General features: G+C 39.8%; 1 protein-coding gene across 1 annotated transcript in view; it reads right to left on the reverse strand.

Moving 5' to 3' along the window:
* The window catches only part of dtnbp1b (dystrobrevin binding protein 1b), a 72,284-nt gene that overhangs the window by 22,889 nt on the left and 35,519 nt on the right, over window positions 1-13,876 (reverse strand). The window lies entirely within an intron of this gene.

Raw genomic sequence — 13,876 nt, forward strand, 5'->3', positions numbered from 1 at the left:
TGGGATTAGAATATTTCTTATGAAATTGCTACCACCTGCTGGGAAATGCAACTCTTCCAGGTGGTTCAAGGAACATGAGAATAACTTTTATGCCTCCAATGTCAGGGATTTGTGTGGTGAAGCAGGTTGGAGGACCCAAACGCAGTACACAGAGCGGAGCAGGTATAGTTTGGTGGTTTTAATTAAAACAAAAGGTGAGCACACTTACAAACTGAGTGGCTGATGACAGAGTCCAAAAACAAAGGTTGTCCAACAGAAATCCAACATACAAAATCCAATAACGGGCAGGGAAACACAACGAGTGAGGCTGACGACACGAGAAACACACTGCTACACAGGGTGACAACATACAATGACCCGACAAGGACAAGAAAGAATATATATACACACAGGGACTAACGAGCAGGGCGGGAGCAACACAGGTGAAAGACATGAGGCTAACGAGGCACAGGCAGGGAGAGAGAGAGCAGGGGAAAACAGAGACAGACATGCAGAGGGATCACTGGGGTAACAGACATGACAAGGGTTACCGAACACTAGACGACAGACAAGACAGACCCCCAAAACCCAACAGACAAAAATAACGCTAACTAAACACAAAAGTGCAAAACACGGCATGGCAGACAGGCAGAGTGTGACATCCAATGTCCTGCACATTTCCGATACATCAATTTAACAGACCACCTTAAGGGGAGGCTGTCAGGATGTTCACAACAATACCCATATGGCTGAAATATCCACAAAACCTACACCACACCCTCATGTTAAGATTGAGCAAACTGTCAACTTCAGAGATAATTCTGGGACTAATCTCACCTACTTAAATGTAAGCTTAATTTCACTAGATGTTGCCATAATGAACTTCGCAACATGCTGTGGATCTGTAAGATAATGATGTCAAGTAGTTGAGTTTTGTTGCTGAGGTTGCCATGGTAAAGTGTGATACTCTACTTGTACTGTAGAAAGCATTTAGATGCACTTCACTACAGTTTCCATTTCAGTGGTATTTTGATGTTACTGCAAACAGGCCATGTAAGCGAGCCCATAAACAATAAATTGGTTATGTTACTACGCAAAACATTTGTTGTTCAGCCTGATAGATTGTTTTTCTTGAAACAGTTATACTGTATTTCACCAGTTACTGACATTGAGGTGTCATGGTAGTGATTTCTAAAAATGAGTCGAACAAACGCTGTCTGAAAATGCAACGTTTTCAGCTCTCCGGGCGAACTATCGGGCAGAGAGCTTGTTTTTCTCATTTGTGCTGAAGGCTTCACGTAAATATTTCAAAGGTGCTTTTGTTAGACCCTGACAGAGATATCAAAAGCTATCAGCAAAGTCTCTTTGTCTTGCCAAGCTCCACTTCTCTCCGCTGTCACTGCGGATTTCTCGCATATTCTCTTCATCCTTCTTTTGTTGCTTTTCTCCCTCTTTTACCCCCTCATTTATCTGCAGTCAAAGTGTGGCCAGGGGATTGGCCAAGAGAACATGTACACACTCATTCACAGAACCCAGGGCATGTGTTACTCTACTACCTATCTTTCTAATATCCTTGTGTGTACTTAGTACTGTATGTATGTATGTAACAACTGCTGCAGCATGATCATGTATTTCAATACTGTTGTCTGAATATATATGCACATATGCTATTATAGAGATTCTCACCTCTGAATCAAAAGCAATTTTTCATTAGGCTACGCACACAATATCTTGCAGTTAAAACCTTAGAGCCAGAATTCAGGAAAGAAATGTGGCAACTACTTATTCCTTATAAAGAATTATATATTACTGATTTACAGTTAGATCTTGTTAATGTGATGTTTTATTTAAAGATAGGGACAAAGGTTGTTAAACATTTTAATATTTATCTTCCTTCTCATACTGTAGAGGTGATGCAATCTATCCAATATTTTATAACAGTCAGTGTGAGATAGTGTATATGTTTTCTTTCCTCAAGGTGAGTAGGCTTTAGCACTAGCATCACACCCTGGGATGAAACACTTGATTAGCAGCCCAGATACGGTGCTGTATTGTCAATCCATCTGTTGTTTTGTCGTATCGGACTTCTAGTTGGGCCACACACAGTCACCTGGCACACAGCGGGAAAGCCTTCCCTCCCCCACAGCAACCTGCCTTGCTGTCTCCTTTTGTTTGTTCACACACCGCTAACAAATCTGTGAATACACAATACCGGGCATAAAACAGACACATTCACTGATATCCTCATGTACTTATGCATGTGCACATGATCGCTTTCTTTTCTGCAGAGTAAGGTACAGAGAGTCACAGAGGCAGAGGGAGGAATGGGGAGTCAATGAGAGTGAGAGGACAGAGGAAAGATGTGTTCTATGACCCCAGTCCAAATGAGAAGTCCTTGAGGGGTTTATCTGTCTCTACCTGACCTGAGTTATTTACCCTTACATAAGCCAGCAGGCGGGGGGTTAGAGGACAGAGGTAGAGTGCAGGCAGAAAAAAAGCCTTGGAAAGAAGAAGCCTGAGCAGCAACACACACAAGTACCGATGGCCTCAGCACAGAGAACAAAAAAACTCACTTTACAGTGCATACAGGCAGACAGACACATAAGCATGAAGGTGACAGAAGCATACATGCAAAGGAGTGTGTACATGCAAACACATTAAACTCCCAGGAGCTGACAGTATAAAGTCTGTAACAGACTGTCCAAGTCTGTAAATACTGTCCGTTCAGCCATGGACCTAATTAGAGCAACTCTCTGGCTGTCTGACCATGCTATTACTTCTTCGGTCCTCTCTTTCTCCATTTCCCAGAGGAGTGGGAGGAGAGAAAAAAGTGATAACCCACCTGCTGAGGTACATCACACAGGGATGGAAAATGCAATTTCTAAACCATCTGTGACCAGGATTTGAGACAAAAACACAGATTCTATCTGCTTCTTTTTTTTTTTTACTAGAAAATAGATTTTGTCTTGCGATGTCTGTATGAGAATGCATGGTGGTCTTTGTTCCTTTGTGTGTGTGTGTGCATTTGTGTGCCATATAATTTAAGACAGTCTGTCATCTTGGTCCTCCCGTTTTACAACATCCCCAGGCACATTTGAGGGGGTGTTTGAAATCATCTGACAGACTTAAATTCAGATTCATCCCTCTCACTCGTACTTCACCACTGAAGTAACTGGGGCATGCCTGTATAAACAAAACAACTGCCATAACTCTGTGTGTAAAATTATGTACAGTCGCTATTGTCCCTTTAATTACAATCATTATGCTCCTTGTGGATCTGTCCAAGTATTTATTCTTTTGTCATGCCGCACAGCTCAGAGTATAATTTCTCAGCATGATGAGCAGTGGGAGCTTATTTATACCAGTGATACTGGAAAAACGAATAACACATAGATTCTACAACTTCACCATTACAGTGATATTAACTGATGGATGGAAGAAAGTGTAGCCTATCAGATGATCTCTGACATGCACATTTTGAACAAAATAAACATATATCTCACTACGGTGTTTGGATGCATCAGTATTTCCAACGACTTAGCAGGAATCCTGGTTTGCCCAGATACGCGAACCCTGACTATGACCATATTCCGATTATGATAATCAAGAAAAAGACAGTTTGCTAAGCCCCGCCCCCTGTAGCTTTACTTGTGTTTTCTAATGACTCATGATGCAGCGGAAACACCGAAAAAAGGTGTCATAAATATGTACTTGATGGTATACATGCATGATATCATGCTAGAAAACGGAGGCTAAAGCAAACAGGCCCCAGGCAAAAACATAAATAAATAAATCAGCTCAATCACTCTCCAGTGTTGTTCAAACTTTTTGCAGTACATTTAGTCACTATAAGGTTGTTAAGCTATGACTGGAAAAATAAGCTGTTCGGAGGGGGTTTAGCCAATAGTAAGTTCCAATATTTCCTCTTAAAGGTTAAGAATAGAAAAAATAGAAAAATATCTAGTACAGTAGATTATATTAAATAAAAAATGAGGTGTGAGTATTATTAAATCAATAGGTAAGAATTGCTATTATGCAGTAAATTTGCCAACAAACATATTGAACATGTAATAAAAGCTGTGGGGCTGAAAATCCCACTATATTAAAAGTGTTAATCTGTGCTTAAACCCTAACTGAGTGCATTGGGACAAAACCTCAAACAATATGTTAGAGCTGAAATAATCATACCACTCACAGTATTGTATGTGACAAGTTCCTACTTTTTCAGTTTCCACTGTGATTAAATATTTTAAAGAATAAAACATTCCTGTCCTCCAGATAGTAGAGGATGGAGACTCTCCATTCCTACAGTCTGTGATCTCTGTGCAACCTCCGTACCACCAATTAGCAGACTCCCAGATAGTGTGGAGGCCTGTCTTACTCTCCTACGTCTTCTTATTATTCTTTTTCATTATCTTTAAGGTGCTTTTTGGTTTGGCTCAATCTTTTTAATTCCTCCTCTTTACAAATACTCTTTTTATTATTCTCGAGTCACTCTCATCCTGTCTCTTCACCCACTCTCCTTCACCCTACACCTGTTATCTTTGCCTTCTTTATTTTACCCCTCCTCTCCTGCACTGTGCTCTTCTTCCTCTGCTGTCTTTTCTTCTCTCCGTCATTCTCTTTCCCAGTTCATTGTTCATCTTTTAATTTTGTGGCCTGTTTTACTCTCTCTCTAACTTGTCTCTCCCCGTCTTTTATCGCTCATATTCCTCCCTTTGTCTCCTGTCTTTCTTTCTCCTTCTGTGGCACTCTTTGTAACATGCTGAATCCCAAAAGCATCTTTGCTGTGAGACTGCTCCTCCTAATTTAATTGAACAAGGATGATCTTAGTGCAAAGACTGCTAGGAAAACCGGGCAGTAGTGCAGTTGAGTAAACAATATGAGTGTTGAGAGGGGAGACAACATGCTCAGGGTTTGCCAACAACACCTGTTAAGCCAGGTGGACACGGATGGCAACATAGAATGGAAGGAAAAGAGGCAGAAGCAAGCTCAAGCAAGAGAGGGGAGGCGAGGACAATAACAAAAAACAATATAGAAGTGAGAGATAATGTGTCATCCATCCCAAAACACTTTTAATTCCTGGCTCAAGGCTGACTTTCCTGCAACCTGAAGGATAAGTGTAACATACCATTGTAGTTATGGTTTATGTGCAGGTTCTGTGTTTGCAGCTGTATGTGCATATTTGTGGTCATGTACATGAAAAAAAAACTTGACATTTATGCAACTGCACACATGCATCAGTTATGCAACAGTGGGAGCATGCTATTCAAAGACAAAATTTTCACATGGCGCTGAAACATTGACACTTAAGCTGACAGATATAAGCACTTTTTCATGTTACAACAAAAAGAAAAAAAAAGTGAAGTCAGCTAAGGTAAGTAAGGTTAAAATGGGATTATTATGTTTTATGAAAATCAAGCCATGCTCTGTCCTTGACTTTATCCTTTGACAGCACAGATTCTTTCATCTATTGAAAAAAATCCATCTTTAAAGACAATTAATACCATCACTCACAGTCTTAAACTTCTTCAGTAGCTTCAAAAGGATCGTGACTTCCTCAAAGTCAAAGCAGATAAATTAAGACATGTCTGCTTGCGTCTATAGCGCCTGTGTTAATGTGCTGTGTGAATACGCTAATTAGCAAGCTGACTGCATTTTGGTTACGTGGGGTTTGAGGTGCACTGTGAAATGCTTGTAGGCACACATGAAAGCATGAAAGTATGCACACACACTCACACTAGGGGTGCAACTAAGGATTATTTTCATTATCAACTAATCTGCCGACTATTTTCACGATTAATCGACCAATCGTCGTCAATAAAATGTCAAGAAATTGTCAAAAATGACCATCACAATTTTCCAGAGCCCAAAGTGACGTCTTCAAATTGCTTCGTTGGTCCAACCAACAGTCCAAAACCCAAAGACTCTTCATTTACTGTCATAAATGACAAAGAATAGCAGCAAAGAAATTTTTCACATTTTTGCTTTAAAAAATGATTGAAACGATATAATTTATCTATTTTAATATCAAAATAGTCGATAAATATTCGTTCAACCGACTAATCAAATAATCTATTTGTTGCAGCTCTAACACACACAAACACACACACACAGTCTATCACAATCAGACACTATCAGACAATAAAAAAGTCCAGGATTCAAACACTTTTACTTGGCAGCAACTGTGTCACTTACAGTAAGTGTTTAAACTTTTCAGCACAAGCAAATATTTAATTGAACATAAAAAACTTAAGCACCTTCTGTGCTGCCGCCTGCTAAATGTCACATCTCAGAAAACATTTTCTATTACTCAATTACTTCCCAATTTCTTATCAGAATGAGTAGCCTGAATGCTAATTACCATTTTAAAATGCCAAACACAATTCTCTTGACATATCATTAGCCTGCAAACGCATATATACAGTACAATTTATATTGTTGTAATGGACCCTTTTAAACCCCATTAAATACTGTTTTTTGAATGGAGCTGACTGTTTATACAGATTGTAATATAGTGAGCAGAACTGCAAGACCAATAAACCATAAAGAGTGAGCACATTCAGATTTTTTTCCAAGATCTTCTCAACAATTTCTTTCACACTGTATGCCTCAAAATTTTACTTTCTTCAAGAAAAAAGGGTTTCTTCTGGCAGCATTAAAAGTTTGCCCGTGGCTTGAGCCATCAGAGACAGTGTAGGAGCTAGCTACTGTACCATATTTCAATAGTCCAGACCCCACTCATTAAAGCAGCACAAAAGACTAATCACATCTGCAGCGCTTTGATTTACATGCAATTAAAGTTTTATGTGAACCCAGATAAACTAGACAGGAGGGGAGCAGAGAAGAGAAGGATGACAGAGGAGGATGAAGAGCAGAGGGGAGAGGAGGAGGAGGGAGTGCTGTGGGATACAGAGTTGAGGGGATTAAGGAACAGATGAGACACCAGCAGAGAAGAGATGTGTACAGCAGATGTGTTCAGCAACCAGGTGCAAAGAGAAAGAAAGCTGGGGACAGGGGAAGGGATGGGAAGGGAGAGTAGACGAGGAGTAGAGAGGAGAGGAGAGGTGAGGCAAGCCATCATTTGGCAGGAGAAGTGATGACACAGCACATCCATCTTGGTGGCAGGTGCCTGCTGTTGCTCCTTTACAGAGGACACAAAGTAACAGGGAGAGAGAGACCTCTGCAGCAGCATTACACTGTGATAATACCACACTGAGTCAGGCTGGCGGAACAGAGATTTTTTTTAAAAATGCACTGATATATATATATATATATTATCATATATAAAAATATTACTGCCTTACAAATAGAGGGGCTTTAAACATTAGTCCATAAATAGTCCATAACCAAGACTATTTTTCTATCAGTTGGTGTATCGTTATGTAATTCCAGTATCTTATTTGTTCCAATTTTAAATCAGCAAAATAAGCACAGTAAGACTTTTGTTTGATATTGTAATGGCTTTCTATCTTTATATCTAATGGTGGTAATATTTATTTATTATTCTAACTAATGTGGCATTGTCTGGGCATATTCATTTGATATTTAATGACTATTTACAACTCATGGAATGGAAATATTAAAAAATGTTTCTATAATTTCTTCATTTATTCAATCTTCAACTCCTCTAATCACAATCTTTTATTAAAATCTGTTGTGCAGCTGAAAGAATTTACTTCCCACAAATCCCAAACGTGGTTATGTAACATTATGGTTGGCAAATCAGTGAATGTAGCCGGCGGCCACTTGATGTTTCCATTTGAAGGCACTGCTTTATAAGAAGGTAATGTGATGGATGTGTCTTGACAAGGAACAAACTGGTCAAGTGCAAAGCAAAAGCAGCTAAGAACTCAAGCTAAACATGTGAGAGTGAAATGGGAGTGCCTCAACAATAAGCATATTAATCAGCCAAATAATTAAACATACACAAAAAAAACACACACAGTTATAAACACACAATAGGTGTCTAGTGTGGGTGGGCGTATCAGTGTGTGATCATTAACACATCACCCAGACACACAAAAGGTTTCCAGGCGAGTTATATGCAGGGTTGGGCAGTAAATAACCAGAATCCAGAAAATAACAGGGGGGAGAAGGGGAATGAAAGTGAGAAGAGGGGGATGGTGCAATAACAATGAAAGCAATAAAAGGAGACCCATTTTCCCAGATGTGATCTGTGCCTCAGTCAAGGCAGTCAATGTGTGTGTGTGTGTGTGTGTGTGTGTGTGTGTGTGTGTGTGTGTGTGTGTGCGCGTGCGAAAAAAGGGAGATTTTCTGTGTATATGTACCCACTGAGCTCTCAGATGAGTCAAAATGAGTCACATCATTTTATCAATCACCCACTTACAGTACAGCAATCCTTTGGTTTTGTGTGTGTGTGTGTGTGTGTGTGTGTGTGTGTGTGTGTGCATGTGTTGCTTGAGGCCAGAATGAAGTCAAACATTAAAACTGCAGAGCAGTCCCACACACTTTAAACCACTGAAAAAGTGATACACTTCACGCTATAATGTTATAGTAATTTTCCTTTATCATAATCCCTGTACTGTCCTGCAAAGCTACCGCTACAGATACAGTACAAACATACAGTAGATACCCACACACTTAACAAAGGCAGCCACTACAATATTTCACTCTTACTCAATCATTACTTTAGCTAAACAGAAAACATAGAAATGTAAAATAGAATCCTGGTTATTGTAAAACCCAAGACAGACTCAGACAGTGAAATGATCCTCAATTTGACAGTAGTGAATGGCACCAGCAAGTCATCTGGGCTGTTCCTCTTCCTTAAAAGATACATCTGGCTTAATTGTCAATCGATGCACAGCACCTTTCCAATGCATAAACAGCTGGAGGCGCTCCAGGGAATATATAAACACACTCATGCATGTTCCCACACACTCCCACATTACCACATTACCTGCTGTGCTTTTACTACTGTACATATCATCTTCCCCTTATACATAATGTACAGTGTTACACAATCAAACACTTGGCATCTTCACTCCATCTTTTTGCTGTACACAGATAGACACACACGCATAATAGACTTCACATTCCTACTACCAATAAAATGCACCTTCTTTATTTCTTATATTTCGTGTTTTATGTGACATTGCCATTCTATAAAAATAAATAAAGACCCTCTATTTGATGGACAAAAAGAAGACTGGTTCCAAACCAAGCCTATGCCAGAAAGACATTTGACATGCTGAAACACACACAGACCATCACTCCCAATTACAAAAGAAGAAAAAAAAGTCACTTACAAGAGTTCCTTTGGCTCCCGTCTGTTGCACCAGGCGAGGTGGACATCCCAGCAGGATGATTTTTGCCCTCACAAGACAACCAAATGAGAGGGAGGGGGAGGCAGGCAGCACGACGGTAGTACACCGAAAACTCCACCGATCACAACAACACCTGCCCACCACGCTTCCTCACGCTGTCTCTCACTATGCACACATGCTCCTCCATACAAAAAGATACTCCAGAAATTCTCACACGGACATTCTCACGCAAATAAACTTGCACTTACACACACTCAAAATTGTGAGCGTTCTTAAGAACCCGGTACCCGTGAAACACACATGTGAATGTATGGATCGACGCTGCACCAGTGTCTGGCTCCGTTGTGGAGACTGCTGAGGCTGAGAGTGGAGAGAGAGACAGAGGGAGAGGGGAGCCAAGACGAGTGGAGCATACCACTTGCTGCCGCTGAGCAAGGGAGGGGGACCGGGGCAGAGTAGAAAGGATGAAGGGGGGGGGTGGGAGAGAGGGTGTGTTCGTAAAGAGAAAGGGAAATAAGGAGCATAGACGATTATGAGTTTGTGCATGTCTGTTTGTGTATGATGTGTGTTTCTATAACCCATGAACACATTTGCCTCTGACCTTTGAACACACGGTTATGCTTCTTAACTCAGTCTGTGTACTTTATACACCTTCTTTGTTTATGTGACTCATTGGCTGGAAGAGCAAGCTATTTTCATAAATAGGGATGAGTACCTAATAAAGTGGATTCAGAGTGAAGATGTCAAGGCAACAAAATAGAATCACTTTCAAAAGGTTAGGTTTCGGTTTTCTGATTTATCATGCACATACACAGCCTTACACACAAATCACACCATCAAATGCGAAACACACTTGCGCCCACACCCACTCGGTGTGCCTCCACTGCCTAAGGGGGGAAATAATAATCCTCCTCATTAGCATGATGCTGTGAAGAGCATCACAGTTCCACCATGCGCTGTCTCCTTCTCTTATGTTCTTCCCTAACTCCTCCCCTCTCCTTTTTCCCTCTGAGATGTCTCCTCATTTTCAATGTATGTTAAGTGCAATTGATGGGAACCACTAAAGACACATTTCTTGGAAGCATGGCTTCTGCAACTATGTTCTTGCCAGTGAAGTATCACTGTTTTCTGTATCAATGTTGTTAATGTTAAAATCAGTTCAGTGGAGAAATATTAACTGCAAATAGGCCCAAAGAATCTACCATCAAACAGCATATGACTTAAAAGTCAAGAAAGGGTAGTGAGTCATTCTGAAGAGAGATTAAACCCTCAAGCTTAAGCACACACACATAAACAAACACACTCACTCACACACAAACACACACTCACCAAATCCACATTATGTCAACTCTAGTCTTCATCTTTATGACACATCATAGCCCTCAATGCCTGAGGGGCTATTGTGCAGGAAAAATAAGATACAAAACACCAGCAGCCACAATCAATAGCATTTGGATACAGCTGCACAAGTCACACTGCAGGGAACTCAACGGAAATATCATAAGCTCTTTAATTAGCTATGGGTGATTATAACTACGCAACAGAATGAGCTGTGGGATGGGTGAAAATTGCACCGGCTGGACTTTAGACTGGATTCCTGGAACATTACATCATGCTGTACAAGAAGACAAATTATTAAACAGATAATTGAAGCCCTCAGCTCACATTAAGAACCAGAGAAAAATACTTAAAAGACATGACTACAGCTAACAGTTAATTCAGAAAAAACTGCACTAATCAATAATACCACCACAAGTACATGTTGCTTGGCAACTACTTCGATTGGCTGCTGTTGAAGAAGTAATTATTTTATAAAAAAACAATTAAGTAATTTAGTACATTGGTAGGCTGCGATGGACTGGCGACCTGTCCAGGGTGTACCCCGCCTTTCGCCCCATGTCAGCTGGGACAGGCTCCAGCCCCCCACGACCCTGTACACAGGATAAGCGGTTGACGATGGAGGGATAGATGGATAGATGGATGGATGGATGGATGGATGGATGGAGTACATTGGTAGGTTGCTGTTTTGGCTTTTGTAGCATTGTAATGCATTGAAACCTGAAGGTTTGAAAATGTACATTTTATGAAAATATCCAATATCCTGACTGCTTACTGTATTTTACCACTGACAACAGTAAAGCCAGCAGAGACTTTGGAATGTGTGGCCAATTGTGTTGTATGCCTGAGATATGGAAACATGGGAGATTGGATTAAAATATATTATAACATTTTAACCAAGGAATTCTTACATACAGTATCTCTCACAAACTCTGCAACTTCTGACCATGACGACACTTTATACATTCACTGTCTGAATCTCAATGAATGTGACAGAGGTTACAGCACTCCTTTTACTACTTACAAACACTGAAATGTGAGAGATGGCAGCACACATCCAAGTCCAATTATCTCCAGCACTCCCAACTATTGACTAAATGATAATGCTTTGGGCTTACAAGTACAAAAATGTTAACCCGTGCGTAACATAAATCGTTGTCCAGCGAGGACGTGGTTGGCAAATCTATGATTCAACATCCATGGGATTGGACCTCAAAGCACTTTATCTAGTCTTAGAAAAAGATTAATTAGAAAAGTCAAACATTTGTATTTCTCACAGCACTAGGTGAGAAATCCAAATGCTATACCAGTAATCACTGGGAGAAATTTATAAAAGACATTTTCAGACTGCAGACAGCAGAGGTGAAGTGTGCCTACATTATAAAAATCATTTAAAGCTGTGTCTGACAGTTATGAGGGGGAGAGAAGCTAATTTCCCAGGAGAGTAACCCTTCATATTTGCTTGCCAAGTGGTCTGGGATTGATAGTACCACCTAGGAGCATCTTCTACCATATCTCACTGTTTACAGTGCAGCAATGTGGAGGAAAGGACCCTTGACACTCCAGTGCTGATGCTTCACTAAAATACTCAATAGAAAGGGAAAATAACCATGCCAATAAAAACATTTCAGTTGCTGTGAAAGGTACAAACAATCCTCAACCATTCACATTTTTACACATTTCATATTTACAATTTACTTTCAACTGAAAGTGTAAGGAGGCTGACAACACTCTTTGTGGTAAGAGTGTACAGAGAAACTGTACCGCATTGTAAACTTGTATATGTAACTAAATTGTGTATATAGTGCTAAGTGCTATGAAAGTAACTAAAAATGTGACTTATATATCATAATGTTAAATCACTACACAGCCATGCTAATATTTATGTTGTCTGCAGATCTGTTTGCACATATTACGCATCTCAAATGTCCCTCTCCTCCTGCATATAGTGCCCCTCTCTAATCACTATTACATCATCATCATTCAGTGGTCGCAGAATATTCTGTGCACTTTTTAAATATTGGTTTTAATGTTGGTGATCTAGACTGTAAAATTCACATTGTTTTTTGCAATGCAGATGTTAAGGTAGAAATGTGTCAGCTTAATGCCTTAAATTTAAAATGCAATATAACATGCGCCACACAAAGATATTAAATAATAAAATTAAATCGGATTAAAAGACGTACAAGTTGCAAAAGAGTTGTTTAAGGCATCTGATAGCAATGTTTCAGACTTCAGTTGCATTAGGAATTGCATAGTATAGCAGCAACCACTATCTGCCAGTTTTCAGTGCTTGCAGTAAACATTGTATGGGGTTGCTGAGCGACAGTTCCTTTAAATCTCTTTAATTCGGAGAGTGACACAGATATAGAAGTTATTAAGCAGCGTTGTTTGGCAGAAATTGAGATTTTCCAGCAATCTGTTCATAACTAATACCGTCTATAGGGCCAGTACACAAAGTAGAAACACAGTGTATAGCAAAATAGGAAGGCAATTAAACATCTTCTCCTCCTCTCTCTCTTTCCATCCGTTTCTGTGCATCAATTCTTTTATGTTCACACACACACACAATGAGAACTCATTTCTGCCTTTTCACTTTTTCATTTCTTCCTGTGCAATCACAGCCCTTGTTAACACGTTTCTCCATTTGACACTTAACCAACCATTACTAAAGCTTACAAACACACAGAGCCCTCAATTCACAAAAACTGCCAAGTGTACTGAGAGAACTGACGGATGAGAATGAGAGCAAAATTACAGTTGCCTTGGAAACTGACATTCTGCAATCTAGCTTTATGTAATCTATGAGGAGACATGCCAAATTCTCCAGGCCATCCATAAACTTTTCAACTCTTTTGTCCAAAATACATAATAAAAGTTACGAGAGGAACATTGCATCATATTATTAATGTCACATAATTGCCTGGGGAGTTCACCCAATGGGAAACAAACAAATATAGAATAATATTCATCTCTCCAAACACTAATACCAAAGTAAGAATAGTTACAACATGTGTGATTAATCTGTGCTTTCTTTTGTTCCCTACTAACCTCCATTTTGAGGTTGATTTCTATCCCATCTCAAAACCTGTTCTTGGTACTGATCATGAAGCCGTAATCAAAAAGATTTCATCTTACACGGAATCCTGTTAAATCATGCTAAAAGTTTCCTCGAGGCCTTTTCACAAAACACAAAAACTCCTAATCTAAAGCTGATGATACACAGGGCAACTTTTTGAGCAATGTTGCTGGGCAATCTTGCTGGAGGC

The sequence above is a fragment of the Micropterus dolomieu genome, linkage group LG09, assembly GCF_021292245.1.
Source record: "Micropterus dolomieu isolate WLL.071019.BEF.003 ecotype Adirondacks linkage group LG09, ASM2129224v1, whole genome shotgun sequence".
Taxonomy (NCBI): Eukaryota; Metazoa; Chordata; class Actinopteri; order Centrarchiformes; family Centrarchidae; genus Micropterus; species Micropterus dolomieu.